This window comes from Schistocerca americana, unplaced genomic scaffold, assembly GCF_021461395.2.
Source record: "Schistocerca americana isolate TAMUIC-IGC-003095 unplaced genomic scaffold, iqSchAmer2.1 HiC_scaffold_1035, whole genome shotgun sequence".
Taxonomy (NCBI): Eukaryota; Metazoa; Arthropoda; class Insecta; order Orthoptera; family Acrididae; genus Schistocerca; species Schistocerca americana.
The window spans coordinates 17946-44676 of record NW_025725086.1 but is presented as its reverse complement, the minus strand read 5'-3'; the positions used below and the strand labels follow the sequence as shown (position 1 = coordinate 44676).

General features: G+C 54.9%; 62 non-coding genes across 62 annotated transcripts; 49 read left to right on the top strand and 13 right to left on the bottom strand.

Moving 5' to 3' along the window:
• Positions 1-63: 63 nt before the first annotated feature.
• Positions 64-135, bottom strand: Trnag-ucc. Its single transcript has one exon. It is a non-coding gene; the product is annotated as a tRNA-Gly (tRNA).
• Positions 136-476: 341 nt separating this feature from the next.
• On the top strand, positions 477-547 carry Trnag-gcc. The gene has a single exon. It is a non-coding gene; the product is annotated as a tRNA-Gly (tRNA).
• A 381-nt stretch (positions 548-928) lies between these two features.
• Trnam-cau lies at positions 929-1001 on the top strand. Its single transcript has one exon. It is a non-coding gene; the product is annotated as a tRNA-Met (tRNA).
• A 296-nt stretch (positions 1002-1297) lies between these two features.
• Trnae-uuc lies at positions 1298-1369 on the top strand. Its single transcript has one exon. It is a non-coding gene; the product is annotated as a tRNA-Glu (tRNA).
• A 198-nt stretch (positions 1370-1567) lies between these two features.
• Trnai-aau lies at positions 1568-1641 on the top strand. The gene has a single exon. It is a non-coding gene; the product is annotated as a tRNA-Ile (tRNA).
• Positions 1642-2234: 593 nt separating this feature from the next.
• Trnag-ucc lies at positions 2235-2306 on the bottom strand. The gene has a single exon. It is a non-coding gene; the product is annotated as a tRNA-Gly (tRNA).
• A 342-nt stretch (positions 2307-2648) lies between these two features.
• Trnag-gcc lies at positions 2649-2719 on the top strand. Its single transcript has one exon. It is a non-coding gene; the product is annotated as a tRNA-Gly (tRNA).
• A 381-nt stretch (positions 2720-3100) lies between these two features.
• Positions 3101-3173, top strand: Trnam-cau. Its single transcript has one exon. It is a non-coding gene; the product is annotated as a tRNA-Met (tRNA).
• A 297-nt stretch (positions 3174-3470) lies between these two features.
• Positions 3471-3542, top strand: Trnae-uuc. Its single transcript has one exon. It is a non-coding gene; the product is annotated as a tRNA-Glu (tRNA).
• A 198-nt stretch (positions 3543-3740) lies between these two features.
• Positions 3741-3814, top strand: Trnai-aau. Its single transcript has one exon. It is a non-coding gene; the product is annotated as a tRNA-Ile (tRNA).
• A 593-nt stretch (positions 3815-4407) lies between these two features.
• Trnag-ucc lies at positions 4408-4479 on the bottom strand. Its single transcript has one exon. It is a non-coding gene; the product is annotated as a tRNA-Gly (tRNA).
• A 342-nt stretch (positions 4480-4821) lies between these two features.
• Positions 4822-4892, top strand: Trnag-gcc. The gene has a single exon. It is a non-coding gene; the product is annotated as a tRNA-Gly (tRNA).
• A 381-nt stretch (positions 4893-5273) lies between these two features.
• Trnam-cau lies at positions 5274-5346 on the top strand. Its single transcript has one exon. It is a non-coding gene; the product is annotated as a tRNA-Met (tRNA).
• Positions 5347-5643: 297 nt separating this feature from the next.
• On the top strand, positions 5644-5715 carry Trnae-uuc. The gene has a single exon. It is a non-coding gene; the product is annotated as a tRNA-Glu (tRNA).
• Positions 5716-5913: 198 nt separating this feature from the next.
• Positions 5914-5987, top strand: Trnai-aau. Its single transcript has one exon. It is a non-coding gene; the product is annotated as a tRNA-Ile (tRNA).
• Positions 5988-6580: 593 nt separating this feature from the next.
• On the bottom strand, positions 6581-6652 carry Trnag-ucc. The gene has a single exon. It is a non-coding gene; the product is annotated as a tRNA-Gly (tRNA).
• Positions 6653-6994: 342 nt separating this feature from the next.
• On the top strand, positions 6995-7065 carry Trnag-gcc. The gene has a single exon. It is a non-coding gene; the product is annotated as a tRNA-Gly (tRNA).
• Positions 7066-7446: 381 nt separating this feature from the next.
• On the top strand, positions 7447-7519 carry Trnam-cau. Its single transcript has one exon. It is a non-coding gene; the product is annotated as a tRNA-Met (tRNA).
• Positions 7520-7816: 297 nt separating this feature from the next.
• Trnae-uuc lies at positions 7817-7888 on the top strand. The gene has a single exon. It is a non-coding gene; the product is annotated as a tRNA-Glu (tRNA).
• A 198-nt stretch (positions 7889-8086) lies between these two features.
• On the top strand, positions 8087-8160 carry Trnai-aau. Its single transcript has one exon. It is a non-coding gene; the product is annotated as a tRNA-Ile (tRNA).
• A 593-nt stretch (positions 8161-8753) lies between these two features.
• On the bottom strand, positions 8754-8825 carry Trnag-ucc. The gene has a single exon. It is a non-coding gene; the product is annotated as a tRNA-Gly (tRNA).
• A 342-nt stretch (positions 8826-9167) lies between these two features.
• Trnag-gcc lies at positions 9168-9238 on the top strand. The gene has a single exon. It is a non-coding gene; the product is annotated as a tRNA-Gly (tRNA).
• Positions 9239-9619: 381 nt separating this feature from the next.
• On the top strand, positions 9620-9692 carry Trnam-cau. Its single transcript has one exon. It is a non-coding gene; the product is annotated as a tRNA-Met (tRNA).
• A 297-nt stretch (positions 9693-9989) lies between these two features.
• On the top strand, positions 9990-10061 carry Trnae-uuc. The gene has a single exon. It is a non-coding gene; the product is annotated as a tRNA-Glu (tRNA).
• Positions 10062-10259: 198 nt separating this feature from the next.
• Positions 10260-10333, top strand: Trnai-aau. The gene has a single exon. It is a non-coding gene; the product is annotated as a tRNA-Ile (tRNA).
• Positions 10334-10926: 593 nt separating this feature from the next.
• Trnag-ucc lies at positions 10927-10998 on the bottom strand. The gene has a single exon. It is a non-coding gene; the product is annotated as a tRNA-Gly (tRNA).
• A 342-nt stretch (positions 10999-11340) lies between these two features.
• On the top strand, positions 11341-11411 carry Trnag-gcc. Its single transcript has one exon. It is a non-coding gene; the product is annotated as a tRNA-Gly (tRNA).
• Positions 11412-11792: 381 nt separating this feature from the next.
• Positions 11793-11865, top strand: Trnam-cau. The gene has a single exon. It is a non-coding gene; the product is annotated as a tRNA-Met (tRNA).
• Positions 11866-12162: 297 nt separating this feature from the next.
• Trnae-uuc lies at positions 12163-12234 on the top strand. The gene has a single exon. It is a non-coding gene; the product is annotated as a tRNA-Glu (tRNA).
• Positions 12235-12432: 198 nt separating this feature from the next.
• Trnai-aau lies at positions 12433-12506 on the top strand. Its single transcript has one exon. It is a non-coding gene; the product is annotated as a tRNA-Ile (tRNA).
• A 593-nt stretch (positions 12507-13099) lies between these two features.
• Positions 13100-13171, bottom strand: Trnag-ucc. Its single transcript has one exon. It is a non-coding gene; the product is annotated as a tRNA-Gly (tRNA).
• A 342-nt stretch (positions 13172-13513) lies between these two features.
• Positions 13514-13584, top strand: Trnag-gcc. Its single transcript has one exon. It is a non-coding gene; the product is annotated as a tRNA-Gly (tRNA).
• Positions 13585-13965: 381 nt separating this feature from the next.
• Trnam-cau lies at positions 13966-14038 on the top strand. Its single transcript has one exon. It is a non-coding gene; the product is annotated as a tRNA-Met (tRNA).
• Positions 14039-14335: 297 nt separating this feature from the next.
• Trnae-uuc lies at positions 14336-14407 on the top strand. The gene has a single exon. It is a non-coding gene; the product is annotated as a tRNA-Glu (tRNA).
• A 198-nt stretch (positions 14408-14605) lies between these two features.
• Positions 14606-14679, top strand: Trnai-aau. Its single transcript has one exon. It is a non-coding gene; the product is annotated as a tRNA-Ile (tRNA).
• Positions 14680-15272: 593 nt separating this feature from the next.
• Positions 15273-15344, bottom strand: Trnag-ucc. Its single transcript has one exon. It is a non-coding gene; the product is annotated as a tRNA-Gly (tRNA).
• A 342-nt stretch (positions 15345-15686) lies between these two features.
• Trnag-gcc lies at positions 15687-15757 on the top strand. Its single transcript has one exon. It is a non-coding gene; the product is annotated as a tRNA-Gly (tRNA).
• Positions 15758-16138: 381 nt separating this feature from the next.
• Positions 16139-16211, top strand: Trnam-cau. Its single transcript has one exon. It is a non-coding gene; the product is annotated as a tRNA-Met (tRNA).
• Positions 16212-16508: 297 nt separating this feature from the next.
• Positions 16509-16580, top strand: Trnae-uuc. Its single transcript has one exon. It is a non-coding gene; the product is annotated as a tRNA-Glu (tRNA).
• Positions 16581-16778: 198 nt separating this feature from the next.
• Positions 16779-16852, top strand: Trnai-aau. The gene has a single exon. It is a non-coding gene; the product is annotated as a tRNA-Ile (tRNA).
• Positions 16853-17445: 593 nt separating this feature from the next.
• Positions 17446-17517, bottom strand: Trnag-ucc. The gene has a single exon. It is a non-coding gene; the product is annotated as a tRNA-Gly (tRNA).
• Positions 17518-17859: 342 nt separating this feature from the next.
• On the top strand, positions 17860-17930 carry Trnag-gcc. Its single transcript has one exon. It is a non-coding gene; the product is annotated as a tRNA-Gly (tRNA).
• Positions 17931-18311: 381 nt separating this feature from the next.
• Trnam-cau lies at positions 18312-18384 on the top strand. The gene has a single exon. It is a non-coding gene; the product is annotated as a tRNA-Met (tRNA).
• A 297-nt stretch (positions 18385-18681) lies between these two features.
• On the top strand, positions 18682-18753 carry Trnae-uuc. Its single transcript has one exon. It is a non-coding gene; the product is annotated as a tRNA-Glu (tRNA).
• Positions 18754-18951: 198 nt separating this feature from the next.
• Trnai-aau lies at positions 18952-19025 on the top strand. Its single transcript has one exon. It is a non-coding gene; the product is annotated as a tRNA-Ile (tRNA).
• Positions 19026-19618: 593 nt separating this feature from the next.
• On the bottom strand, positions 19619-19690 carry Trnag-ucc. The gene has a single exon. It is a non-coding gene; the product is annotated as a tRNA-Gly (tRNA).
• A 342-nt stretch (positions 19691-20032) lies between these two features.
• Positions 20033-20103, top strand: Trnag-gcc. Its single transcript has one exon. It is a non-coding gene; the product is annotated as a tRNA-Gly (tRNA).
• A 381-nt stretch (positions 20104-20484) lies between these two features.
• Positions 20485-20557, top strand: Trnam-cau. The gene has a single exon. It is a non-coding gene; the product is annotated as a tRNA-Met (tRNA).
• Positions 20558-20854: 297 nt separating this feature from the next.
• Trnae-uuc lies at positions 20855-20926 on the top strand. The gene has a single exon. It is a non-coding gene; the product is annotated as a tRNA-Glu (tRNA).
• Positions 20927-21124: 198 nt separating this feature from the next.
• Positions 21125-21198, top strand: Trnai-aau. The gene has a single exon. It is a non-coding gene; the product is annotated as a tRNA-Ile (tRNA).
• A 593-nt stretch (positions 21199-21791) lies between these two features.
• On the bottom strand, positions 21792-21863 carry Trnag-ucc. Its single transcript has one exon. It is a non-coding gene; the product is annotated as a tRNA-Gly (tRNA).
• A 342-nt stretch (positions 21864-22205) lies between these two features.
• Positions 22206-22276, top strand: Trnag-gcc. Its single transcript has one exon. It is a non-coding gene; the product is annotated as a tRNA-Gly (tRNA).
• Positions 22277-22657: 381 nt separating this feature from the next.
• On the top strand, positions 22658-22730 carry Trnam-cau. The gene has a single exon. It is a non-coding gene; the product is annotated as a tRNA-Met (tRNA).
• Positions 22731-23027: 297 nt separating this feature from the next.
• Trnae-uuc lies at positions 23028-23099 on the top strand. Its single transcript has one exon. It is a non-coding gene; the product is annotated as a tRNA-Glu (tRNA).
• A 198-nt stretch (positions 23100-23297) lies between these two features.
• On the top strand, positions 23298-23371 carry Trnai-aau. The gene has a single exon. It is a non-coding gene; the product is annotated as a tRNA-Ile (tRNA).
• A 593-nt stretch (positions 23372-23964) lies between these two features.
• On the bottom strand, positions 23965-24036 carry Trnag-ucc. Its single transcript has one exon. It is a non-coding gene; the product is annotated as a tRNA-Gly (tRNA).
• A 342-nt stretch (positions 24037-24378) lies between these two features.
• On the top strand, positions 24379-24449 carry Trnag-gcc. The gene has a single exon. It is a non-coding gene; the product is annotated as a tRNA-Gly (tRNA).
• A 381-nt stretch (positions 24450-24830) lies between these two features.
• Trnam-cau lies at positions 24831-24903 on the top strand. Its single transcript has one exon. It is a non-coding gene; the product is annotated as a tRNA-Met (tRNA).
• A 297-nt stretch (positions 24904-25200) lies between these two features.
• On the top strand, positions 25201-25272 carry Trnae-uuc. Its single transcript has one exon. It is a non-coding gene; the product is annotated as a tRNA-Glu (tRNA).
• A 198-nt stretch (positions 25273-25470) lies between these two features.
• Trnai-aau lies at positions 25471-25544 on the top strand. The gene has a single exon. It is a non-coding gene; the product is annotated as a tRNA-Ile (tRNA).
• Positions 25545-26137: 593 nt separating this feature from the next.
• On the bottom strand, positions 26138-26209 carry Trnag-ucc. The gene has a single exon. It is a non-coding gene; the product is annotated as a tRNA-Gly (tRNA).
• Positions 26210-26551: 342 nt separating this feature from the next.
• Positions 26552-26622, top strand: Trnag-gcc. The gene has a single exon. It is a non-coding gene; the product is annotated as a tRNA-Gly (tRNA).
• Positions 26623-26731: the final 109 nt, after the last annotated feature.

Genomic DNA, 26731 nt, shown 5'->3' with positions numbered 1-26731 from the left:
GCGAAAAAACAATAATTTAAGAGCGCGTGGCAAAAGTACTCATACGCGAAATTAAAAGCCTGCTGCGGTGGCCGGGAATCGAACCCGGATCAACTGCTTGGAAGGCAACTATGCTGACCATTACACCACCACCGCACAAGCGAGCGCCGCGCGTCCGCGCTGTGTCGGCTTCCGCCAGTCGGCAGCGGCCGAAGGTGATCGTACCTGGCAGGCGCATTTCGAGGCGGGCTAGGGGAGCACATCCAGACGCATTCGGACAGCGTATCCGCGCACATTTCGCATCCTTTGGCAAGAGTTGGGCGCCGGCGACGCAAGAGTACGCAGAGGACCGCGTTCTGGCGGCATTTTTAAGCAGTGCAGTGCAGGATTCAGCGTCTGCAGCATCTTTTCCACAGAATGCTACGGCGCTTGACGGCAGTCCCACTTTCCCTTGAGACATCTGCTCGGGAAGCAGCGTCAAGTTACCGCTGGCCCGGGCATCGGTGGTTCAGTGGTAGAATGCTCGCCTGCCACGCGGGCGGCCCGGGTTCGATTCTCGGCCGATGCATCATTTTGCTTTTCCCGCGATAATGCTGCCGCGTGGCTTGCGCGCTTGAGATGCACGATCCACAAGAACGTATAGCTGGATTCCCTTGAGAAGAACCGAGAACGCAGCACTCGCGGGTCCCCACTAGGACGCTCGCATCATGTTCTACAGACTAGCGTCGGCCTGGCCTCACAAGTTGCTGTGTCCCGGTGCCTCCGAGGCACTGAACTTTAACGACAAGGAGTGCTGCCTATCGTTGCCAACAGCTGCAGCAACACCGCAATCAACTGGGCCGGCAGTGCACGTGTAGCAACAGAACACGTTATCGAGGAAGTACAGTGTCTCTACGCCTAATATTGGGCAGGCTATTTACCCAGTTTCCAGGACAAGCGGTTCACCCGTGCCTCGGTAGCGCAGTAGGCAGCGCGTAAGTCTCATAATCTTAAGGTCGTGAGTTCGATCCTCACCCGGGGCATTTAATTTTCTGTGACTGATGGTGGTGCTGTAGCTAGGGCGCCAACGTATTTCTTGTTTGTTATCCACAACGCTTCAGCGGGAAAATGTTTACTTCCTGTTATTGCTACTTACAGCTTCCTTTCCCTCTTCTCCCAGCAGAGCATGAAGCCAAAAGCATTGCTCTGCGACGTTTGAGGTGCGCGCCTTGCCAGTCAGTATGTGCAAAGATGCCCGCAAAGAGAGAGGGGCGCCGACGCGGCACTCGACACGAAATGCGACAAGCGACCGTACGAACGGTCTAACGGAACGGCCACATCCGGTGTGGTCTAGTGGCTAGGATACCTGGCTTTCACCCAGGAGGCCCGGGTTCGATTCCCGGTACCGGAACGGAATTTTTTCCACACGAATCGTGACAAGTTTGAGCTGTCCGAGCGGCCGTTTCCCGTCCTGCTCGCAATATAGCTACTGTTTCGTGACCGTCAGCAGAATATAGACTAGGGAAGCAGACACACGACGACCATAGAAATGGTGTATGGCTTCATGCCACCTGTTTCCAGCGTAGGGCTGAGCATCTGCATATGCCGAGGCCCGTTAGCTCAGTTGGTTAGAGCGTCGTGCTAATAACGCGAAGGTCGTGGGTTCGATCCCCCCACGGGCCACTACTCTTTTACTACTACGACAAGGCAGCGCCGATTTCAGCTGGCGAGTGTGATGACCAAAAGATCATCACCCTGCGTGGAAGTTGATAGAGGATCCGAACCCGACTCGTCGGGAAGCGCTACAGCATTCACTCGGCAATGGCCATAATATCTTGAATACACTGGTTCTCAGCCGATAAAGAGAAAATGAAAGAAAATGTCCGATTGCCGATGCGTAACAACTTTGGCCCTTGTTAGTACTTGGGCGGGTGAGCGCATGGGAACACAGGGCACTATTGGCACTTTTACTTCCTATTTTTGTTTCTCCTTTCTTTTCGGAGCTACAGCCCGATTCGGTCAGGGAGACGCCACCGTGAAATGAAGGGGGCGTGCTGTGTGTCCATCGCCTCGCCTCTCCTTACCTCTCTCAGTCGTTTCTCGTGCTTGTCGTTTTGATATAGGCCGATTTGAGAGCGTCAGCTCTCGCGTCAGCTGAGCAAAGTCGAGACAAGTCGAGACACACTAAGGGCTGGTGTGCAGCGAGTAAGAGGGCGAAAAAACAATAATTTAAGAGCGCGTGGCAAAAGTACTCATACGCGAAATTAAAAGCCTGCTGCGGTGGCCGGGAATCGAACCCGGATCAACTGCTTGGAAGGCAACTATGCTGACCATTACACCACCACCGCACAAGCGAGCGCCGCGCGTCCGCGCTGTGTCGGCTTCCCGCCAGTCGGCAGCGGCCGAAGGTGATCGTACCTGGCAGGCGCATTTCGAGGCGGGCTAGGGGAGCACATCCAGACGCATTCGGACAGCGTATCCGCGCACATTTCGCATCCTTTGGCAAGAGTTGGGCGCCGGCGACGCAAGAGTACGCAGAGGACCGCGTTCTGGCGGCATTTTTAAGCAGTGCAGTGCAGGATTCAGCGTCTGCAGCATCTTTTCCACAGAATGCTACGGCGCTTGACGGCAGTCCCACTTTCCCTTGAGACATCTGCTCGGGAAGCAGCGTCAAGTTACCGCTGGCCCGGGCATCGGTGGTTCAGTGGTAGAATGCTCGCCTGCCACGCGGGCGGCCCGGGTTCGATTCTCGGCCGATGCATCATTTTGCTTTTCCCGCGATAATGCTGCCGCGTGGCTTGCGCGCTTGAGATGCACGATCCACAAGAACGTATAGCTGGATTCCCTTGAGAAGAACCGAGAACGCAGCACTCGCGGGTCCCCACTAGGACGCTCGCATCATGTTCTACAGACTAGCGTCGGCCTGGCCTCACAAGTTGCTGTGTCCCGGTGCCTCCGAGGCACTGAACTTTAACGACAAGGAGTGCTGCCTATCGTTGCCAACAGCTGCAGCAACACCGCAATCAACTGGGCCGGCAGTGCACGTGTAGCAACAGAACACGTTATCGAGGAAGTACAGTGTCTCTACGCCTAATATTGGGCAGGCTATTTACCCAGTTTCCAGGACAAGCGGTTCACCCGTGCCTCGGTAGCGCAGTAGGCAGCGCGTAAGTCTCATAATCTTAAGGTCGTGAGTTCGATCCTCACCCGGGGCATTTAATTTTCTGTGACTGATGGTGGTGCTGTAGCTAGGGCGCCAACGTATTTCTTGTTTGTTATCCACAACGCTTCAGCGGGAAAATGTTTACTTCCTGTTATTGCTACTTACAGCTTCCCTTTCCCTCTTCTCCCAGCAGAGCATGAAGCCAAAAGCATTGCTCTGCGACGTTTGAGGTGCGCGCCTTGCCAGTCAGTATGTGCAAAGATGCCCGCAAAGAGAGAGGGGCGCCGACGCGGCACTCGACACGAAATGCGACAAGCGACCGTACGAACGGTCTAACGGAACGGCCACATCCGGTGTGGTCTAGTGGCTAGGATACCTGGCTTTCACCCAGGAGGCCCGGGTTCGATTCCCGGTACCGGAACGGAATTTTTTCCACACGAATCGTGACAAGTTTGAGCTGTCCGAGCGGCCGTTTCCCGTCCTGCTCGCAATATAGCTACTGTTTCGTGACCGTCAGCAGAATATAGACTAGGGAAGCAGACACACGACGACCATAGAAATGGTGTATGGCTTCATGCCACCTGTTTCCAGCGTAGGGCTGAGCATCTGCATATGCCGAGGCCCGTTAGCTCAGTTGGTTAGAGCGTCGTGCTAATAACGCGAAGGTCGTGGGTTCGATCCCCCCACGGGCCACTACTCTTTTACTACTACGACAAGGCAGCGCCGATTTCAGCTGGCGAGTGTGATGACCAAAAGATCATCACCCTGCGTGGAAGTTGATAGAGGATCCGAACCCGACTCGTCGGGAAGCGCTACAGCATTCACTCGGCAATGGCCATAATATCTTGAATACACTGGTTCTCAGCCGATAAAGAGAAAATGAAAGAAAATGTCCGATTGCCGATGCGTAACAACTTTGGCCCTTGTTAGTACTTGGGCGGGTGAGCGCATGGGAACACAGGGCACTATTGGCACTTTTACTTCCTATTTTTGTTTCTCCTTTCTTTTCGGAGCTACAGCCCGATTCGGTCAGGGAGACGCCACCGTGAAATGAAGGGGGCGTGCTGTGTGTCCATCGCCTCGCCTCTCCTTACCTCTCTCAGTCGTTTCTCGTGCTTGTCGTTTTGATATAGGCCGATTTGAGAGCGTCAGCTCTCGCGTCAGCTGAGCAAAGTCGAGACAAGTCGAGACACACTAAGGGCTGGTGTGCAGCGAGTAAGAGGGCGAAAAAACAATAATTTAAGAGCGCGTGGCAAAAGTACTCATACGCGAAATTAAAAGCCTGCTGCGGTGGCCGGGAATCGAACCCGGATCAACTGCTTGGAAGGCAACTATGCTGACCATTACACCACCACCGCACAAGCGAGCGCCGCGCGTCCGCGCTGTGTCGGCTTCCCGCCAGTCGGCAGCGGCCGAAGGTGATCGTACCTGGCAGGCGCATTTCGAGGCGGGCTAGGGGAGCACATCCAGACGCATTCGGACAGCGTATCCGCGCACATTTCGCATCCTTTGGCAAGAGTTGGGCGCCGGCGACGCAAGAGTACGCAGAGGACCGCGTTCTGGCGGCATTTTTAAGCAGTGCAGTGCAGGATTCAGCGTCTGCAGCATCTTTTCCACAGAATGCTACGGCGCTTGACGGCAGTCCCACTTTCCCTTGAGACATCTGCTCGGGAAGCAGCGTCAAGTTACCGCTGGCAAGGGCATCGGTGGTTCAGTGGTAGAATGCTCGCCTGCCACGCGGGCGGCCCGGGTTCGATTCCCGGCCGATGCATCATTTTGCTTTTCCCGCGATAATGCTGCCGCGTGGCTTGCGCGCTTGAGATGCACGATCCACAAGAACGTATAGCTGGATTCCCTTGAGAAGAACCGAGAACGCAGCACTCGCGGGTCCCCACTAGGACGCTCGCATCATGTTCTACAGACTAGCGTCGGCCTGGCCTCACAAGTTGCTGTGTCCCGGTGCCTCCGAGGCACTGAACTTTAACGACAAGGAGTGCTGCCTATCGTTGCCAACAGCTGCAGCAACACCGCAATCAACTGGGCCGGCAGTGCACGTGTAGCAACAGAACACGTTATCGAGGAAGTACAATGTCTCTACGCCTAATATTGGGCAGGCTATTTACCCAGTTTCCAGGACAAGCGGTTCACCCGTGCCTCGGTAGCGCAGTAGGCAGCGCGTAAGTCTCATAATCTTAAGGTCGTGAGTTCGATCCTCACCCGGGGCATTTAATTTTCTGTGACTGATGGTGGTGCTGTAGCTAGGGCGCCAACGTATTTCTTGTTTGTTATCCACAACGCTTCAGCGGGAAAATGTTTACTTCCTGTTATTGCTACTTACAGCTTCCCTTTCCCTCTTCTCCCAGCAGAGCATGAAGCCAAAAGCATTGCTCTGCGACGTTTGAGGTGCGCGCCTTGCCAGTCAGTATGTGCAAAGATGCCCGCAAAGAGAGAGGGGCGCCGACGCGGCACTCGACACGAAATGCGACAAGCGACCGTACGAACGGTCTAACGGAACGGCCACATCCGGTGTGGTCTAGTGGCTAGGATACCTGGCTTTCACCCAGGAGGCCCGGGTTCGATTCCCGGTACCGGAACGGAATTTTTTCCACACGAATCGTGACAAGTTTGAGCTGTCCGAGCGGCCGTTTCCCGTCCTGCTCGCAATATAGCTACTGTTTCGTGACCGTCAGCAGAATATAGACTAGGGAAGCAGACACACGACGACCATAGAAATGGTGTATGGCTTCATGCCACCTGTTTCCAGCGTAGGGCTGAGCATCTGCATATGCCGAGGCCCGTTAGCTCAGTTGGTTAGAGCGTCGTGCTAATAACGCGAAGGTCGTGGGTTCGATCCCCCCACGGGCCACTACTCTTTTACTACTACGACAAGGCAGCGCCGATTTCAGCTGGCGAGTGTGATGACCAAAAGATCATCACCCTGCGTGGAAGTTGATAGAGGATCCGAACCCGACTCGTCGGGAAGCGCTACAGCATTCACTCGGCAATGGCCATAATATCTTGAATACACTGGTTCTCAGCCGATAAAGAGAAAATGAAAGAAAATGTCCGATTGCCGATGCGTAACAACTTTGGCCCTTGTTAGTACTTGGGCGGGTGAGCGCATGGGAACACAGGGCACTATTGGCACTTTTACTTCCTATTTTTGTTTCTCCTTTCTTTTCGGAGCTACAGCCCGATTCGGTCAGGGAGACGCCACCGTGAAATGAAGGGGGCGTGCTGTGTGTCCATCGCCTCGCCTCTCCTTACCTCTCTCAGTCGTTTCTCGTGCTTGTCGTTTTGATATAGGCCGATTTGAGAGCGTCAGCTCTCGCGTCAGCTGAGCAAAGTCGAGACAAGTCGAGACACACTAAGGGCTGGTGTGCAGCGAGTAAGAGGGCGAAAAAACAATAATTTAAGAGCGCGTGGCAAAAGTACTCATACGCGAAATTAAAAGCCTGCTGCGGTGGCCGGGAATCGAACCCGGATCAACTGCTTGGAAGGCAACTATGCTGACCATTACACCACCACCGCACAAGCGAGCGCCGCGCGTCCGCGCTGTGTCGGCTTCCCGCCAGTCGGCAGCGGCCGAAGGTGATCGTACCTGGCAGGCGCATTTCGAGGCGGGCTAGGGGAGCACATCCAGACGCATTCGGACAGCGTATCCGCGCACATTTCGCATCCTTTGGCAAGAGTTGGGCGCCGGCGACGCAAGAGTACGCAGAGGACCGCGTTCTGGCGGCATTTTTAAGCAGTGCAGTGCAGGATTCAGCGTCTGCAGCATCTTTTCCACAGAATGCTACGGCGCTTGACGGCAGTCCCACTTTCCCTTGAGACATCTGCTCGGGAAGCAGCGTCAAGTTACCGCTGGCCCGGGCATCGGTGGTTCAGTGGTAGAATGCTCGCCTGCCACGCGGGCGGCCCGGGTTCGATTCTCGGCCGATGCATCATTTTGCTTTTCCCGCGATAATGCTGCCGCGTGGCTTGCGCGCTTGAGATGCACGATCCACAAGAACGTATAGCTGGATTCCCTTGAGAAGAACCGAGAACGCAGCACTCGCGGGTCCCCACTAGGACGCTCGCATCATGTTCTACAGACTAGCGTCGGCCTGGCCTCACAAGTTGCTGTGTCCCGGTGCCTCCGAGGCACTGAACTTTAACGACAAGGAGTGCTGCCTATCGTTGCCAACAGCTGCAGCAACACCGCAATCAACTGGGCCGGCAGTGCACGTGTAGCAACAGAACACGTTATCGAGGAAGTACAGTGTCTCTACGCCTAATATTGGGCAGGCTATTTACCCAGTTTCCAGGACAAGCGGTTCACCCGTGCCTCGGTAGCGCAGTAGGCAGCGCGTAAGTCTCATAATCTTAAGGTCGTGAGTTCGATCCTCACCCGGGGCATTTAATTTTCTGTGACTGATGGTGGTGCTGTAGCTAGGGCGCCAACGTATTTCTTGTTTGTTATCCACAACGCTTCAGCGGGAAAATGTTTACTTCCTGTTATTGCTACTTACAGCTTCCCTTTCCCTCTTCTCCCAGCAGAGCATGAAGCCAAAAGCATTGCTCTGCGACGTTTGAGGTGCGCGCCTTGCCAGTCAGTATGTGCAAAGATGCCCGCAAAGAGAGAGGGGCGCCGACGCGGCACTCGACACGAAATGCGACAAGCGACCGTACGAACGGTCTAACGGAACGGCCACATCCGGTGTGGTCTAGTGGCTAGGATACCTGGCTTTCACCCAGGAGGCCCGGGTTCGATTCCCGGTACCGGAACGGAATTTTTTCCACACGAATCGTGACAAGTTTGAGCTGTCCGAGCGGCCGTTTCCCGTCCTGCTCGCAATATAGCTACTGTTTCGTGACCGTCAGCAGAATATAGACTAGGGAAGCAGACACACGACGACCATAGAAATGGTGTATGGCTTCATGCCACCTGTTTCCAGCGTAGGGCTGAGCATCTGCATATGCCGAGGCCCGTTAGCTCAGTTGGTTAGAGCGTCGTGCTAATAACGCGAAGGTCGTGGGTTCGATCCCCCCACGGGCCACTACTCTTTTACTACTACGACAAGGCAGCGCCGATTTCAGCTGGCGAGTGTGATGACCAAAAGATCATCACCCTGCGTGGAAGTTGATAGAGGATCCGAACCCGACTCGTCGGGAAGCGCTACAGCATTCACTCGGCAATGGCCATAATATCTTGAATACACTGGTTCTCAGCCGATAAAGAGAAAATGAAAGAAAATGTCCGATTGCCGATGCGTAACAACTTTGGCCCTTGTTAGTACTTGGGCGGGTGAGCGCATGGGAACACAGGGCACTATTGGCACTTTTACTTCCTATTTTTGTTTCTCCTTTCTTTTCGGAGCTACAGCCCGATTCGGTCAGGGAGACGCCACCGTGAAATGAAGGGGGCGTGCTGTGTGTCCATCGCCTCGCCTCTCCTTACCTCTCTCAGTCGTTTCTCGTGCTTGTCGTTTTGATATAGGCCGATTTGAGAGCGTCAGCTCTCGCGTCAGCTGAGCAAAGTCGAGACAAGTCGAGACACACTAAGGGCTGGTGTGCAGCGAGTAAGAGGGCGAAAAAACAATAATTTAAGAGCGCGTGGCAAAAGTACTCATACGCGAAATTAAAAGCCTGCTGCGGTGGCCGGGAATCGAACCCGGATCAACTGCTTGGAAGGCAACTATGCTGACCATTACACCACCACCGCACAAGCGAGCGCCGCGCGTCCGCGCTGTGTCGGCTTCCCGCCAGTCGGCAGCGGCCGAAGGTGATCGTACCTGGCAGGCGCATTTCGAGGCGGGCTAGGGGAGCACATCCAGACGCATTCGGACAGCGTATCCGCGCACATTTCGCATCCTTTGGCAAGAGTTGGGCGCCGGCGACGCAAGAGTACGCAGAGGACCGCGTTCTGGCGGCATTTTTAAGCAGTGCAGTGCAGGATTCAGCGTCTGCAGCATCTTTTCCACAGAATGCTACGGCGCTTGACGGCAGTCCCACTTTCCCTTGAGACATCTGCTCGGGAAGCAGCGTCAAGTTACCGCTGGCAAGGGCATCGGTGGTTCAGTGGTAGAATGCTCGCCTGCCACGCGGGCGGCCCGGGTTCGATTCCCGGCCGATGCATCATTTTGCTTTTCCCGCGATAATGCTGCCGCGTGGCTTGCGCGCTTGAGATGCACGATCCACAAGAACGTATAGCTGGATTCCCTTGAGAAGAACCGAGAACGCAGCACTCGCGGGTCCCCACTAGGACGCTCGCATCATGTTCTACAGACTAGCGTCGGCCTGGCCTCACAAGTTGCTGTGTCCCGGTGCCTCCGAGGCACTGAACTTTAACGACAAGGAGTGCTGCCTATCGTTGCCAACAGCTGCAGCAACACCGCAATCAACTGGGCCGGCAGTGCACGTGTAGCAACAGAACACGTTATCGAGGAAGTACAATGTCTCTACGCCTAATATTGGGCAGGCTATTTACCCAGTTTCCAGGACAAGCGGTTCACCCGTGCCTCGGTAGCGCAGTAGGCAGCGCGTAAGTCTCATAATCTTAAGGTCGTGAGTTCGATCCTCACCCGGGGCATTTAATTTTCTGTGACTGATGGTGGTGCTGTAGCTAGGGCGCCAACGTATTTCTTGTTTGTTATCCACAACGCTTCAGCGGGAAAATGTTTACTTCCTGTTATTGCTACTTACAGCTTCCCTTTCCCTCTTCTCCCAGCAGAGCATGAAGCCAAAAGCATTGCTCTGCGACGTTTGAGGTGCGCGCCTTGCCAGTCAGTATGTGCAAAGATGCCCGCAAAGAGAGAGGGGCGCCGACGCGGCACTCGACACGAAATGCGACAAGCGACCGTACGAACGGTCTAACGGAACGGCCACATCCGGTGTGGTCTAGTGGCTAGGATACCTGGCTTTCACCCAGGAGGCCCGGGTTCGATTCCCGGTACCGGAACGGAATTTTTTCCACACGAATCGTGACAAGTTTGAGCTGTCCGAGCGGCCGTTTCCCGTCCTGCTCGCAATATAGCTACTGTTTCGTGACCGTCAGCAGAATATAGACTAGGGAAGCAGACACACGACGACCATAGAAATGGTGTATGGCTTCATGCCACCTGTTTCCAGCGTAGGGCTGAGCATCTGCATATGCCGAGTCCCGTTAGCTCAGTTGGTTAGAGCGTCGTGCTAATAACGCGAAGGTCGTGGGTTCGATCCCCCCACGGGCCACTACTCTTTTACTACTACGACAAGGCAGCGCCGATTTCAGCTGGCGAGTGTGATGACCAAAAGATCATCACCCTGCGTGGAAGTTGATAGAGGATCCGAACCCGACTCGTCGGGAAGCGCTACAGCATTCACTCGGCAATGGCCATAATATCTTGAATACACTGGTTCTCAGCCGATAAAGAGAAAATGAAAGAAAATGTCCGATTGCCGATGCGTAACAACTTTGGCCCTTGTTAGTACTTGGGCGGGTGAGCGCATGGGAACACAGGGCACTATTGGCACTTTTACTTCCTATTTTTGTTTCTCCTTTCTTTTCGGAGCTACAGCCCGATTCGGTCAGGGAGACGCCACCGTGAAATGAAGGGGGCGTGCTGTGTGTCCATCGCCTCGCCTCTCCTTACCTCTCTCAGTCGTTTCTCGTGCTTGTCGTTTTGATATAGGCCGATTTGAGAGCGTCAGCTCTCGCGTCAGCTGAGCAAAGTCGAGACAAGTCGAGACACACTAAGGGCTGGTGTGCAGCGAGTAAGAGGGCGAAAAAACAATAATTTAAGAGCGCGTGGCAAAAGTACTCATACGCGAAATTAAAAGCCTGCTGCGGTGGCCGGGAATCGAACCCGGATCAACTGCTTGGAAGGCAACTATGCTGACCATTACACCACCACCGCACAAGCGAGCGCCGCGCGTCCGCGCTGTGTCGGCTTCCCGCCAGTCGGCAGCGGCCGAAGGTGATCGTACCTGGCAGGCGCATTTCGAGGCGGGCTAGGGGAGCACATCCAGACGCATTCGGACAGCGTATCCGCGCACATTTCGCATCCTTTGGCAAGAGTTGGGCGCCGGCGACGCAAGAGTACGCAGAGGACCGCGTTCTGGCGGCATTTTTAAGCAGTGCAGTGCAGGATTCAGCGTCTGCAGCATCTTTTCCACAGAATGCTACGGCGCTTGACGGCAGTCCCACTTTCCCTTGAGACATCTGCTCGGGAAGCAGCGTCAAGTTACCGCTGGCAAGGGCATCGGTGGTTCAGTGGTAGAATGCTCGCCTGCCACGCGGGCGGCCCGGGTTCGATTCCCGGCCGATGCATCATTTTGCTTTTCCCGCGATAATGCTGCCGCGTGGCTTGCGCGCTTGAGATGCACGATCCACAAGAACGTATAGCTGGATTCCCTTGAGAAGAACCGAGAACGCAGCACTCGCGGGTCCCCACTAGGACGCTCGCATCATGTTCTACAGACTAGCGTCGGCCTGGCCTCACAAGTTGCTGTGTCCCGGTGCCTCCGAGGCACTGAACTTTAACGACAAGGAGTGCTGCCTATCGTTGCCAACAGCTGCAGCAACACCGCAATCAACTGGGCCGGCAGTGCACGTGTAGCAACAGAACACGTTATCGAGGAAGTACAATGTCTCTACGCCTAATATTGGGCAGGCTATTTACCCAGTTTCCAGGACAAGCGGTTCACCCGTGCCTCGGTAGCGCAGTAGGCAGCGCGTAAGTCTCATAATCTTAAGGTCGTGAGTTCGATCCTCACCCGGGGCATTTAATTTTCTGTGACTGATGGTGGTGCTGTAGCTAGGGCGCCAACGTATTTCTTGTTTGTTATCCACAACGCTTCAGCGGGAAAATGTTTACTTCCTGTTATTGCTACTTACAGCTTCCCTTTCCCTCTTCTCCCAGCAGAGCATGAAGCCAAAAGCATTGCTCTGCGACGTTTGAGGTGCGCGCCTTGCCAGTCAGTATGTGCAAAGATGCCCGCAAAGAGAGAGGGGCGCCGACGCGGCACTCGACACGAAATGCGACAAGCGACCGTACGAACGGTCTAACGGAACGGCCACATCCGGTGTGGTCTAGTGGCTAGGATACCTGGGTTTCACCCAGGAGGCCCGGGTTCGATTCCCGGTACCGGAACGGAATTTTTTCCACACGAATCGTGACAAGTTTGAGCTGTCCGAGCGGCCGTTTCCCGTCCTGCTCGCAATATAGCTACTGTTTCGTGACCGTCAGCAGAATATAGACTAGGGAAGCAGACACACGACGACCATAGAAATGGTGTATGGCTTCATGCCACCTGTTTCCAGCGTAGGGCTGAGCATCTGCATATGCCGAGGCCCGTTAGCTCAGTTGGTTAGAGCGTCGTGCTAATAACGCGAAGGTCGTGGGTTCGATCCCCCCACGGGCCACTACTCTTTTACTACTACGACAAGGCAGCGCCGATTTCAGCTGGCGAGTGTGATGACCAAAAGATCATCACCCTGCGTGGAAGTTGATAGAGGATCCGAACCCGACTCGTCGGGAAGCGCTACAGCATTCACTCGGCAATGGCCATAATATCTTGAATACACTGGTTCTCAGCCGATAAAGAGAAAATGAAAGAAAATGTCCGATTGCCGATGCGTAACAACTTTGGCCCTTGTTAGTACTTGGGCGGGTGAGCGCATGGGAACACAGGGCACTATTGGCACTTTTACTTCCTATTTTTGTTTCTCCTTTCTTTTCGGAGCTACAGCCCGATTCGGTCAGGGAGACGCCACCGTGAAATGAAGGGGGCGTGCTGTGTGTCCATCGCCTCGCCTCTCCTTACCTCTCTCAGTCGTTTCTCGTGCTTGTCGTTTTGATATAGGCCGATTTGAGAGCGTCAGCTCTCGCGTCAGCTGAGCAAAGTCGAGACAAGTCGAGACACACTAAGGGCTGGTGTGCAGCGAGTAAGAGGGCGAAAAAACAATAATTTAAGAGCGCGTGGCAAAAGTACTCATACGCGAAATTAAAAGCCTGCTGCGGTGGCCGGGAATCGAACCCGGATCAACTGCTTGGAAGGCAACTATGCTGACCATTACACCACCACCGCACAAGCGAGCGCCGCGCGTCCGCGCTGTGTCGGCTTCCCGCCAGTCGGCAGCGGCCGAAGGTGATCGTACCTGGCAGGCGCATTTCGAGGCGGGCTAGGGGAGCACATCCAGACGCATTCGGACAGCGTATCCGCGCACATTTCGCATCCTTTGGCAAGAGTTGGGCGCCGGCGACGCAAGAGTACGCAGAGGACCGCGTTCTGGCGGCATTTTTAAGCAGTGCAGTGCAGGATTCAGCGTCTGCAGCATCTTTTCCACAGAATGCTACGGCGCTTGACGGCAGTCCCACTTTCCCTTGAGACATCTGCTCGGGAAGCAGCGTCAAGTTACCGCTGGCCCGGGCATCGGTGGTTCAGTGGTAGAATGCTCGCCTGCCACGCGGGCGGCCCGGGTTCGATTCTCGGCCGATGCATCATTTTGCTTTTCCCGCGATAATGCTGCCGCGTGGCTTGCGCGCTTGAGATGCACGATCCACAAGAACGTATAGCTGGATTCCCTTGAGAAGAACCGAGAACGCAGCACTCGCGGGTCCCCACTAGGACGCTCGCATCATGTTCTACAGACTAGCGTCGGCCTGGCCTCACAAGTTGCTGTGTCCCGGTGCCTCCGAGGCACTGAACTTTAACGACAAGGAGTGCTGCCTATCGTTGCCAACAGCTGCAGCAACACCGCAATCAACTGGGCCGGCAGTGCACGTGTAGCAACAGAACACGTTATCGAGGAAGTACAGTGTCTCTACGCCTAATATTGGGCAGGCTATTTACCCAGTTTCCAGGACAAGCGGTTCACCCGTGCCTCGGTAGCGCAGTAGGCAGCGCGTAAGTCTCATAATCTTAAGGTCGTGAGTTCGATCCTCACACGGGGCATTTAATTTTCTGTGACTGATGGTGGTGCTGTAGCTAGGGCGCCAACGTATTTCTTGTTTGTTATCCACAACGCTTCAGCGGGAAAATGTTTACTTCCTGTTATTGCTACTTACAGCTTCCCTTTCCCTCTTCTCCCAGCAGAGCATGAAGCCAAAAGCATTGCTCTGCGACGTTTGAGGTGCGCGCCTTGCCAGTCAGTATGTGCAAAGATGCCCGCAAAGAGAGAGGGGCGCCGACGCGGCACTCGACACGAAATGCGACAAGCGACCGTACGAACGGTCTAACGGAACGGCCACATCCGGTGTGGTCTAGTGGCTAGGATACCTGGCTTTCACCCAGGAGGCCCGGGTTCGATTCCCGGTACCGGAACGGAATTTTTTCCACACGAATCGTGACAAGTTTGAGCTGTCCGAGCGGCCGTTTCCCGTCCTGCTCGCAATATAGCTACTGTTTCGTGACCGTCAGCAGAATATAGACTAGGGAAGCAGACACACGACGACCATAGAAATGGTGTATGGCTTCATGCCACCTGTTTCCAGCGTAGGGCTGAGCATCTGCATATGCCGAGGCCCGTTAGCTCAGTTGGTTAGAGCGTCGTGCTAATAACGCGAAGGTCGTGGGTTCGATCCCCCCACGGGCCACTACTCTTTTACTACTACGACAAGGCAGCGCCGATTTCAGCTGGCGAGTGTGATGACCAAAAGATCATCACCCTGCGTGGAAGTTGATAGAGGATCCGAACCCGACTCGTCGGGAAGCGCTACAGCATTCACTCGGCAATGGCCATAATATCTTGAATACACTGGTTCTCAGCCGATAAAGAGAAAATGAAAGAAAATGTCCGATTGCCGATGCGTAACAACTTTGGCCCTTGTTAGTACTTGGGCGGGTGAGCGCATGGGAACACAGGGCACTATTGGCACTTTTACTTCCTATTTTTGTTTCTCCTTTCTTTTCGGAGCTACAGCCCGATTCGGTCAGGGAGACGCCACCGTGAAATGAAGGGGGCGTGCTGTGTGTCCATCGCCTCGCCTCTCCTTACCTCTCTCAGTCGTTTCTCGTGCTTGTCGTTTTGATATAGGCCGATTTGAGAGCGTCAGCTCTCGCGTCAGCTGAGCAAAGTCGAGACAAGTCGAGACACACTAAGGGCTGGTGTGCAGCGAGTAAGAGGGCGAAAAAACAATAATTTAAGAGCGCGTGGCAAAAGTACTCATACGCGAAATTAAAAGCCTGCTGCGGTGGCCGGGAATCGAACCCGGATCAACTGCTTGGAAGGCAACTATGCTGACCATTACACCACCACCGCACAAGCGAGCGCCGCGCGTCCGCGCTGTGTCGGCTTCCCGCCAGTCGGCAGCGGCCGAAGGTGATCGTACCTGGCAGGCGCATTTCGAGGCGGGCTAGGGGAGCACATCCAGACGCATTCGGACAGCGTATCCGCGCACATTTCGCATCCTTTGGCAAGAGTTGGGCGCCGGCGACGCAAGAGTACGCAGAGGACCGCGTTCTGGCGGCATTTTTAAGCAGTGCAGTGCAGGATTCAGCGTCTGCAGCATCTTTTCCACAGAATGCTACGGCGCTTGACGGCAGTCCCACTTTCCCTTGAGACATCTGCTCGGGAAGCAGCGTCAAGTTACCGCTGGCCCGGGCATCGGTGGTTCAGTGGTAGAATGCTCGCCTGCCACGCGGGCGGCCCGGGTTCGATTCTCGGCCGATGCATCATTTTGCTTTTCCCGCGATAATGCTGCCGCGTGGCTTGCGCGCTTGAGATGCACGATCCACAAGAACGTATAGCTGGATTCCCTTGAGAAGAACCGAGAACGCAGCACTCGCGGGTCCCCACTAGGACGCTCGCATCATGTTCTACAGACTAGCGTCGGCCTGGCCTCACAAGTTGCTGTGTCCCGGTGCCTCCGAGGCACTGAACTTTAACGACAAGGAGTGCTGCCTATCGTTGCCAACAGCTGCAGCAACACCGCAATCAACTGGGCCGGCAGTGCACGTGTAGCAACAGAACACGTTATCGAGGAAGTACAGTGTCTCTACGCCTAATATTGGGCAGGCTATTTACCCAGTTTCCAGGACAAGCGGTTCACCCGTGCCTCGGTAGCGCAGTAGGCAGCGCGTAAGTCTCATAATCTTAAGGTCGTGAGTTCGATCCTCACCCGGGGCATTTAATTTTCTGTGACTGATGGTGGTGCTGTAGCTAGGGCGCCAACGTATTTCTTGTTTGTTATCCACAACGCTTCAGCGGGAAAATGTTTACTTCCTGTTATTGCTACTTACAGCTTCCCTTTCCCTCTTCTCCCAGCAGAGCATGAAGCCAAAAGCATTGCTCTGCGACGTTTGAGGTGCGCGCCTTGCCAGTCAGTATGTGCAAAGATGCCCGCAAAGAGAGAGGGGCGCCGACGCGGCACTCGACACGAAATGCGACAAGCGACCGTACGAACGGTCTAACGGAACGGCCACATCCGGTGTGGTCTAGTGGCTAGGATACCTGGCTTTCACCCAGGAGGCCCGGGTTCGATTCCCGGTACCGGAACGGAATTTTTTCCACACGAATCGTGACAAGTTTGAGCTGTCCGAGCGGCCGTTTCCCGTCCTGCTCGCAATATAGCTACTGTTTCGTGACCGTCAGCAGAATATAGACTAGGGAAGCAGACACACGACGACCATAGAAATGGTGTATGGCTTCATGCCACCTGTTTCCAGCGTAGGGCTGAGCATCTGCATATGCCGAGGCCCGTTAGCTCAGTTGGTTAGAGCGTCGTGCTAATAACGCGAAGGTCGTGGGTTCGATCCCCCCACGGGCCACTACTCTTTTACTACTACGACAAGGCAGCGCCGATTTCAGCTGGCGAGTGTGATGACCAAAAGATCATCACCCTGCGTGGAAGTTGATAGAGGATCCGAACCCGACTCGTCGGGAAGCGCTACAGCATTCACTCGGCAATGGCCATAATATCTTGAATACACTGGTTCTCAGCCGATAAAGAGAAAATGAAAGAAAATGTCCGATTGCCGATGCGTAACAACTTTGGCCCTTGTTAGTACTTGGGCGGGTGAGCGCATGGGAACACAGGGCACTATTGGCACTTTTACTTCCTATTTTTGTTTCTCCTTTCTTTTCGGAGCTACAGCCCGATTCGGTCAGGGAGACGCCACCGTGAAATGAAGGGGGCGTGCTGTGTGTCCATCGCCTCGCCTCTCCTTACCTCTCTCAGTCGTTTCTCGTGCTTGTCGTTTTGATATAGGCCGATTTGAGAGCGTCAGCTCTCGCGTCAGCTGAGCAAAGTCGAGACAAGTCGAGACACACTAAGGGCTGGTGTGCAGCGAGTAAGAGGGCGAAAAAACAATAATTTAAGAGCGCGTGGCAAAAGTACTCATACGCGAAATTAAAAGCCTGCTGCGGTGGCCGGGAATCGAACCCGGATCAACTGCTTGGAAGGCAACTATGCTGACCATTACACCACCACCGCACAAGCGAGCGCCGCGCGTCCGCGCTGTGTCGGCTTCCCGCCAGTCGGCAGCGGCCGAAGGTGATCGTACCTGGCAGGCGCATTTCGAGGCGGGCTAGGGGAGCACATCCAGACGCATTCGGACAGCGTATCCGCGCACATTTCGCATCCTTTGGCAAGAGTTGGGCGCCGGCGACGCAAGAGTACGCAGAGGACCGCGTTCTGGCGGCATTTTTAAGCAGTGCAGTGCAGGATTCAGCGTCTGCAGCATCTTTTCCACAGAATGCTACGGCGCTTGACGGCAGTCCCACTTTCCCTTGAGACATCTGCTCGGGAAGCAGCGTCAAGTTACCGCTGGCCCGGGCATCGGTGGTTCAGTGGTAGAATGCTCGCCTGCCACGCGGGCGGCCCGGGTTCGATTCTCGGCCGATGCATCATTTTGCTTTTCCCGCGATAATGCTGCCGCGTGGCTTGCGCGCTTGAGATGCACGATCCACAAGAACGTATAGCTGGATTCCCTTGAGAAGAACCGAGAACGCAGCACTCGCGGGTCCCCACTAGGACGCTCGCATCATGTTCTACAGACTAGCGTCGGCCTGGCCTCACAAGTTGCTGTGTCCCGGTGCCTCCGAGGCACTGAACTTTAACGACAAGGAGTGCTGCCTATCGTTGCCAACAGCTGCAGCAACACCGCAATCAACTGGGCCGGCAGTGCACGTGTAGCAACAGAACACGTTATCGAGGAAGTACAGTGTCTCTACGCCTAATATTGGGCAGGCTATTTACCCAGTTTCCAGGACAAGCGGTTCACCCGTGCCTCGGTAGCGCAGTAGGCAGCGCGTAAGTCTCATAATCTTAAGGTCGTGAGTTCGATCCTCACCCGGGGCATTTAATTTTCTGTGACTGATGGTGGTGCTGTAGCTAGGGCGCCAACGTATTTCTTGTTTGTTATCCACAACGCTTCAGCGGGAAAATGTTTACTTCCTGTTATTGCTACTTACAGCTTCCCTTTCCCTCTTCTCCCAGCAGAGCATGAAGCCAAAAGCATTGCTCTGCGACGTTTGAGGTGCGCGCCTTGCCAGTCAGTATGTGCAAAGATGCCCGCAAAGAGAGAGGGGCGCCGACGCGGCACTCGACACGAAATGCGACAAGCGACCGTACGAACGGTCTAACGGAACGGCCACATCCGGTGTGGTCTAGTGGCTAGGATACCTGGCTTTCACCCAGGAGGCCCGGGTTCGATTCCCGGTACCGGAACGGAATTTTTTCCACACGAATCGTGACAAGTTTGAGCTGTCCGAGCGGCCGTTTCCCGTCCTGCTCGCAATATAGCTACTGTTTCGTGACCGTCAGCAGAATATAGACTAGGGAAGCAGACACACGACGACCATAGAAATGGTGTATGGCTTCATGCCACCTGTTTCCAGCGTAGGGCTGAGCATCTGCATATGCCGAGGCCCGTTAGCTCAGTTGGTTAGAGCGTCGTGCTAATAACGCGAAGGTCGTGGGTTCGATCCCCCCACGGGCCACTACTCTTTTACTACTACGACAAGGCAGCGCCGATTTCAGCTGGCGAGTGTGATGACCAAAAGATCATCACCCTGCGTGGAAGTTGATAGAGGATCCGAACCCGACTCGTCGGGAAGCGCTACAGCATTCACTCGGCAATGGCCATAATATCTTGAATACACTGGTTCTCAGCCGATAAAGAGAAAATGAAAGAAAATGTCCGATTGCCGATGCGTAACAACTTTGGCCCTTGTTAGTACTTGGGCGGGTGAGCGCATGGGAACACAGGGCACTATTGGCACTTTTACTTCCTATTTTTGTTTCTCCTTTCTTTTCGGAGCTACAGCCCGATTCGGTCAGGGAGACGCCACCGTGAAATGAAGGGGGCGTGCTGTGTGTCCATCGCCTCGCCTCTCCTTACCTCTCTCAGTCGTTTCTCGTGCTTGTCGTTTTGATATAGGCCGATTTGAGAGCGTCAGCTCTCGCGTCAGCTGAGCAAAGTCGAGACAAGTCGAGACACACTAAGGGCTGGTGTGCAGCGAGTAAGAGGGCGAAAAAACAATAATTTAAGAGCGCGTGGCAAAAGTACTCATACGCGAAATTAAAAGCCTGCTGCGGTGGCCGGGAATCGAACCCGGATCAACTGCTTGGAAGGCAACTATGCTGACCATTACACCACCACCGCACAAGCGAGCGCCGCGCGTCCGCGCTGTGTCGGCTTCCCGCCAGTCGGCAGCGGCCGAAGGTGATCGTACCTGGCAGGCGCATTTCGAGGCGGGCTAGGGGAGCACATCCAGACGCATTCGGACAGCGTATCCGCGCACATTTCGCATCCTTTGGCAAGAGTTGGGCGCCGGCGACGCAAGAGTACGCAGAGGACCGCGTTCTGGCGGCATTTTTAAGCAGTGCAGTGCAGGATTCAGCGTCTGCAGCATCTTTTCCACAGAATGCTACGGCGCTTGACGGCAGTCCCACTTTCCCTTGAGACATCTGCTCGGGAAGCAGCGTCAAGTTACCGCTGGCAAGGGCATCGGTGGTTCAGTGGTAGAATGCTCGCCTGCCACGCGGGCGGCCCGGGTTCGATTCCCGGCCGATGCATCATTTTGCTTTTCCCGCGATAATGCTGCCGCGTGGCTTGCGCGCTTGAGATGCACGATCCACAAGAACGTATAGCTGGATTCCCTTGAGAAGAACCGAGAACGCAGCACTCGCGGGTCCCCACTAGGACGCTCGCATCATGTTCTACAGACTAGCGTCGGCCTGGCCTCACAAGTTGCTGTGTCCCGGTGCCTCCGAGGCACTGAACTTTAACGACAAGGAGTGCTGCCTATCGTTGCCAACAGCTGCAGCAACACCGCAATCAACTGGGCCGGCAGTGCACGTGTAGCAACAGAACACGTTATCGAGGAAGTACAATGTCTCTACGCCTAATATTGGGCAGGCTATTTACCCAGTTTCCAGGACAAGCGGTTCACCCGTGCCTCGGTAGCGCAGTAGGCAGCGCGTAAGTCTCATAATCTTAAGGTCGTGAGTTCGATCCTCACCCGGGGCATTTAATTTTCTGTGACTGATGGTGGTGCTGTAGCTAGGGCGCCAACGTATTTCTTGTTTGTTATCCACAACGCTTCAGCGGGAAAATGTTTACTTCCTGTTATTGCTACTTACAGCTTCCCTTTCCCTCTTCTCCCAGCAGAGCATGAAGCCAAAAGCATTGCTCTGCGACGTTTGAGGTGCGCGCCTTGCCAGTCAGTATGTGCAAAGATGCCCGCAAAGAGAGAGGGGCGCCGACGCGGCACTCGACACGAAATGCGACAAGCGACCGTACGAACGGTCTAACGGAACGGCCACATCCGGTGTGGTCTAGTGGCTAGGATACCTGGCTTTCACCCAGGAGGCCCGGGTTCGATTCCCGGTACCGGAACGGAATTTTTTCCACACGAATCGTGACAAGTTTGAGCTGTCCGAGCGGCCGTTTCCCGTCCTGCTCGCAATATAGCTACTGTTTCGTGACCGTCAGCAGAATATAGACTAGGGAAGCAGACACACGACGACCATAGAAATGGTGTATGGCTTCATGCCACCTGTTTCCAGCGTAGGGCTGAGCATCTGCATATGCCGAGGCCCGTTAGCTCAGTTGGTTAGAGCGTCGTGCTAATAACGCGAAGGTCGTGGGTTCGATCCCCCCACGGGCCACTACTCTTTTACTACTACGACAAGGCAGCGCCGATTTCAGCTGGCGAGTGTGATGACCAAAAGATCATCACCCTGCGTGGAAGTTGATAGAGGATCCGAACCCGACTCGTCGGGAAGCGCTACAGCATTCACTCGGCAATGGCCATAATATCTTGAATACACTGGTTCTCAGCCGATAAAGAGAAAATGAAAGAAAATGTCCGATTGCCGATGCGTAACAACTTTGGCCCTTGTTAGTACTTGGGCGGGTGAGCGCATGGGAACACAGGGCACTATTGGCACTTTTACTTCCTATTTTTGTTTCTCCTTTCTTTTCGGAGCTACAGCCCGATTCGGTCAGGGAGACGCCACCGTGAAATGAAGGGGGCGTGCTGTGTGTCCATCGCCTCGCCTCTCCTTACCTCTCTCAGTCGTTTCTCGTGCTTGTCGTTTTGATATAGGCCGATTTGAGAGCGTCAGCTCTCGCGTCAGCTGAGCAAAGTCGAGACAAGTCGAGACACACTAAGGGCTGGTGTGCAGCGAGTAAGAGGGCGAAAAAACAATAATTTAAGAGCGCGTGGCAAAAGTACTCATACGCGAAATTAAAAGCCTGCTGCGGTGGCCGGGAATCGAACCCGGATCAACTGCTTGGAAGGCAACTATGCTGACCATTACACCACCACCGCACAAGCGAGCGCCGCGCGTCCGCGCTGTGTCGGCTTCCCGCCAGTCGGCAGCGGCCGAAGGTGATCGTACCTGGCAGGCGCATTTCGAGGCGGGCTAGGGGAGCACATCCAGACGCATTCGGACAGCGTATCCGCGCACATTTCGCATCCTTTGGCAAGAGTTGGGCGCCGGCGACGCAAGAGTACGCAGAGGACCGCGTTCTGGCGGCATTTTTAAGCAGTGCAGTGCAGGATTCAGCGTCTGCAGCATCTTTTCCACAGAATGCTACGGCGCTTGACGGCAGTCCCACTTTCCCTTGAGACATCTGCTCGGGAAGCAGCGTCAAGTTACCGCTGGCCCGGGCATCGGTGGTTCAGTGGTAGAATGCTCGCCTGCCACGCGGGCGGCCCGGGTTCGATTCTCGGCCGATGCATCATTTTGCTTTTCCCGCGATAATGCTGCCGCGTGGCTTGCGCGCTTGAGATGCACGATCCACAAGAACGTATAGCTGGATTCCCTTGAGAAGAACCGAGAACGCAGCACTCGCGGGTCCCCACTAGGACGCTCGCATCATGTTCTACAGACTAGCGTCGGCCTGGCCTCACAAGTTGCTGTGTCCCGGTGCCTCCGAGGCACTGAACTTTAACGACAAGGAGTGCTGCCTATCGTTGCCAACAGCTGCAGCAACACCGCAATCAACTGGGCCGGCAGTGCACGTGTAGCAACAGAACACGTTATCGAGGAAGTACAGTGTCTCTACGCCTAATATTGGGCAGGCTATTTACCCAGTTTCCAGGACAAGCGGTTCACCCGTGCCTCGGTAGCGCAGTAGGCAGCGCGTAAGTCTCATAATCTTAAGGTCGTGAGTTCGATCCTCACCCGGGGCATTTAATTTTCTGTGACTGATGGTGGTGCTGTAGCTAGGGCGCCAACGTATTTCTTGTTTGTTATCCACAACGCTTCAGCGGGAAAATGTTTACTTCCTGTTATTGCTACTTACAGCTTCCCTTTCCCTCTTCTCCCAGCAGAGCATGAAGCCAAAAGCATTGCTCTGCGACGTTTGAGGTGCGCGCCTTGCCAGTCAGTATGTGCAAAGATGCCCGCAAAGAGAGAGGGGCGCCGACGCGGCACTCGACACGAAATGCGACAAGCGACCGTACGAACGGTCTAACGGAACGGCCACATCCGGTGTGGTCTAGTGGCTAGGATACCTGGCTTTCACCCAGGAGGCCCGGGTTCGATTCCCGGTACCGGAACGGAATTTTTTCCACACGAATCGTGACAAGTTTGAGCTGTCCGAGCGGCCGTTTCCCGTCCTGCTCGCAATATAGCTACTGTTTCGTGACCGTCAGCAGAATATAGACTAGGGAAGCAGACACACGACGACCATAGAAATGGTGTATGGCTTCATGCCACCTGTTTCCAGCGTAGGGCTGAGCATCTGCATATGCCGAGGCCCGTTAGCTCAGTTGGTTAGAGCGTCGTGCTAATAACGCGAAGGTCGTGGGTTCGATCCCCCCACGGGCCACTACTCTTTTACTACTACGACAAGGCAGCGCCGATTTCAGCTGGCGAGTGTGATGACCAAAAGATCATCACCCTGCGTGGAAGTTGATAGAGGATCCGAACCCGACTCGTCGGGAAGCGCTACAGCATTCACTCGGCAATGGCCATAATATCTTGAATACACTGGTTCTCAGCCGATAAAGAGAAAATGAAAGAAAATGTCCGATTGCCGATGCGTAACAACTTTGGCCCTTGTTAGTACTTGGGCGGGTGAGCGCATGGGAACACAGGGCACTATTGGCACTTTTACTTCCTATTTTTGTTTCTCCTTTCTTTTCGGAGCTACAGCCCGATTCGGTCAGGGAGACGCCACCGTGAAATGAAGGGGGCGTGCTGTGTGTCCATCGCCTCGCCTCTCCTTACCTCTCTCAGTCGTTTCTCGTGCTTGTCGTTTTGATATAGGCCGATTTGAGAGCGTCAGCTCTCGCGTCAGCTGAGCAAAGTCGAGACAAGTCGAGACACACTAAGGGCTGGTGTGCAGCGAGTAAGAGGGCGAAAAAACAATAATTTAAGAGCGCGTGGCAAAAGTACTCATACGCGAAATTAAAAGCCTGCTGCGGTGGCCGGGAATCGAACCCGGATCAACTGCTTGGAAGGCAACTATGCTGACCATTACACCACCACCGCACAAGCGAGCGCCGCGCGTCCGCGCTGTGTCGGCTTCCCGCCAGTCGGCAGCGGCCGAAGGTGATCGTACCTGGCAGGCGCATTTCGAGGCGGGCTAGGGGAGCACATCCAGACGCATTCGGACAGCGTATCCGCGCACATTTCGCATCCTTTGGCAAGAGTTGGGCGCCGTCGACGCAAGAGTACGCAGAGGACCGCGTTCTGGCGGCATTTTTAAGCAGTGCAGTGCAGGATTCAGCGTCTGCAGCATCTTTTCCACAGAATGCTACGGCGCTTGACGGCAGTCCCACTTTCCCTTGAGACATCTGCTCGGGAAGCAGCGTCAAGTTACCGCTGGCCCGGGCATCGGTGGTTCAGTGGTAGAATGCTCGCCTGCCACGCGGGCGGCCCGGGTTCGATTCCCGGCCGATGCATCATTTTGCTTTTCCCGCGATAATGCTGCCGCGTGGCTTGCGCGCTTGAGATGCACGATCCACAAGAACGTATAGCTGGATTCCCTTGAGAAGAACCGAGAACGCAGCACTCGCGGGTCCCCACTAGGACGCTCGCATCATGTTCTACAGACTAGCGTCGGCCTGGCCTCACAAGTTGCTGTGTCCCGGTGCCTCCGAGGCACTGAACTTTAACGACAAGGAGTGCTGCCTATCGTTGCCAACAGCTGCAGCAACACCGCAATCAACTGGGCCGGCAGTGCACGTGTAGCAACAGAACACGTTATCGAGGAAGTACAATGTCTCTACGCCTAATATTGGGCAGGCTATTTACCCAGTTTCCAGGACAAGCGGTTCACCCGTGCCTCGGTAGCGCAGTAGGCAGCGCGTAAGTCTCATAATCTTAAGGTCGTGAGTTCGATCCTCACCCGGGGCATTTAATTTTCTGTGACTGATGGTGGTGCTGTAGCTAGGGCGCCAACGTATTTCTTGTTTGTTATCCACAACGCTTCAGCGGGAAAATGTTTACTTCCTGTTATTGCTACTTACAGCTTCCCTTTCCCTCTTCTCCCAGCAGAGCATGAAGCCAAAAGCATTGCTCTGCGACGTTTGAGGTGCGCGCCTTGCCAGTCAGTATGTGCAAAGATGCCCGCAAAGAGAGAGGGGCGCCGACGCGGCACTCGACACGAAATGCGACAAGCGACCGTACGAACGGTCTAACGGAACGGCCACATCCGGTGTGGTCTAGTGGCTAGGATACCTGGCTTTCACCCAGGAGGCCCGGGTTCGATTCCCGGTACCGGAACGGAATTTTTTCCACACGAATCGTGACAAGTTTGAGCTGTCCGAGCGGCCGTTTCCCGTCCTGCTCGCAATATAGCTACTGTTTCGTGACCGTCAGCAGAATATAGACTAGGGAAGCAGACACACGACGACCATAGAAATGGTGTATGGCTTCATGCCACCTGTTTCCAGCGTAGGGCTGAGCATCTGCATATGCCGAGGCCCGTTAGCTCAGTTGGTTAGAGCGTCGTGCTAATAACGCGAAGGTCGTGGGTTCGATCCCCCCACGGGCCACTACTCTTTTACTACTACGACAAGGCAGCGCCGATTTCAGCTGGCGAGTGTGATGACCAAAAGATCATCACCCTGCGTGGAAGTTGATAGAGGATCCGAACCCGACTCGTCGGGAAGCGCTACAGCATTCACTCGGCAATGGCCATAATATCTTGAATACACTGGTTCTCAGCCGATAAAGAGAAAATGAAAGAAAATGTCCGATTGCCGATGCGTAACAACTTTGGCCCTTGTTAGTACTTGGGCGGGTGAGCGCATGGGAACACAGGGCACTATTGGCACTTTTACTTCCTATTTTTGTTTCTCCTTTCTTTTCGGAGCTACAGCCCGATTCGGTCAGGGAGACGCCACCGTGAAATGAAGGGGGCGTGCTGTGTGTCCATCGCCTCGCCTCTCCTTACCTCTCTCAGTCGTTTCTCGTGCTTGTCGTTTTGATATAGGCCGATTTGAGAGCGTCAGCTCTCGCGTCAGCTGAGCAAAGTCGAGACAAGTCGAGACACACTAAGGGCTGGTGTGCAGCGAGTAAGAGGGCGAAAAAACAATAATTTAAGAGCGCGTGGCAAAAGTACTCATACGCGAAATTAAAAGCCTGCTGCGGTGGCCGGGAATCGAACCCGGATCAACTGCTTGGAAGGCAACTATGCTGACCATTACACCACCACCGCACAAGCGAGCGCCGCGCGTCCGCGCTGTGTCGGCTTCCCGCCAGTCGGCAGCGGCCGAAGGTGATCGTACCTGGCAGGCGCATTTCGAGGCGGGCTAGGGGAGCACATCCAGACGCATTCGGACAGCGTATCCGCGCACATTTCGCATCCTTTGGCAAGAGTTGGGCGCCGGCGACGCAAGAGTACGCAGAGGACCGCGTTCTGGCGGCATTTTTAAGCAGTGCAGTGCAGGATTCAGCGTCTGCAGCATCTTTTCCACAGAATGCTACGGCGCTTGACGGCAGTCCCACTTTCCCTTGAGACATCTGCTCGGGAAGCAGCGTCAAGTTACCGCTGGCCCGGGCATCGGTGGTTCAGTGGTAGAATGCTCGCCTGCCACGCGGGCGGCCCGGGTTCGATTCTCGGCCGATGCATCATTTTGCTTTTCCCGCGATAATGCTGCCGCGTGGCTTGCGCGCTTGAGATGCACGATCCACAAGAACGTATAGCTGGATTCCCTTGAGAAGAACCGAGAACGCAGCA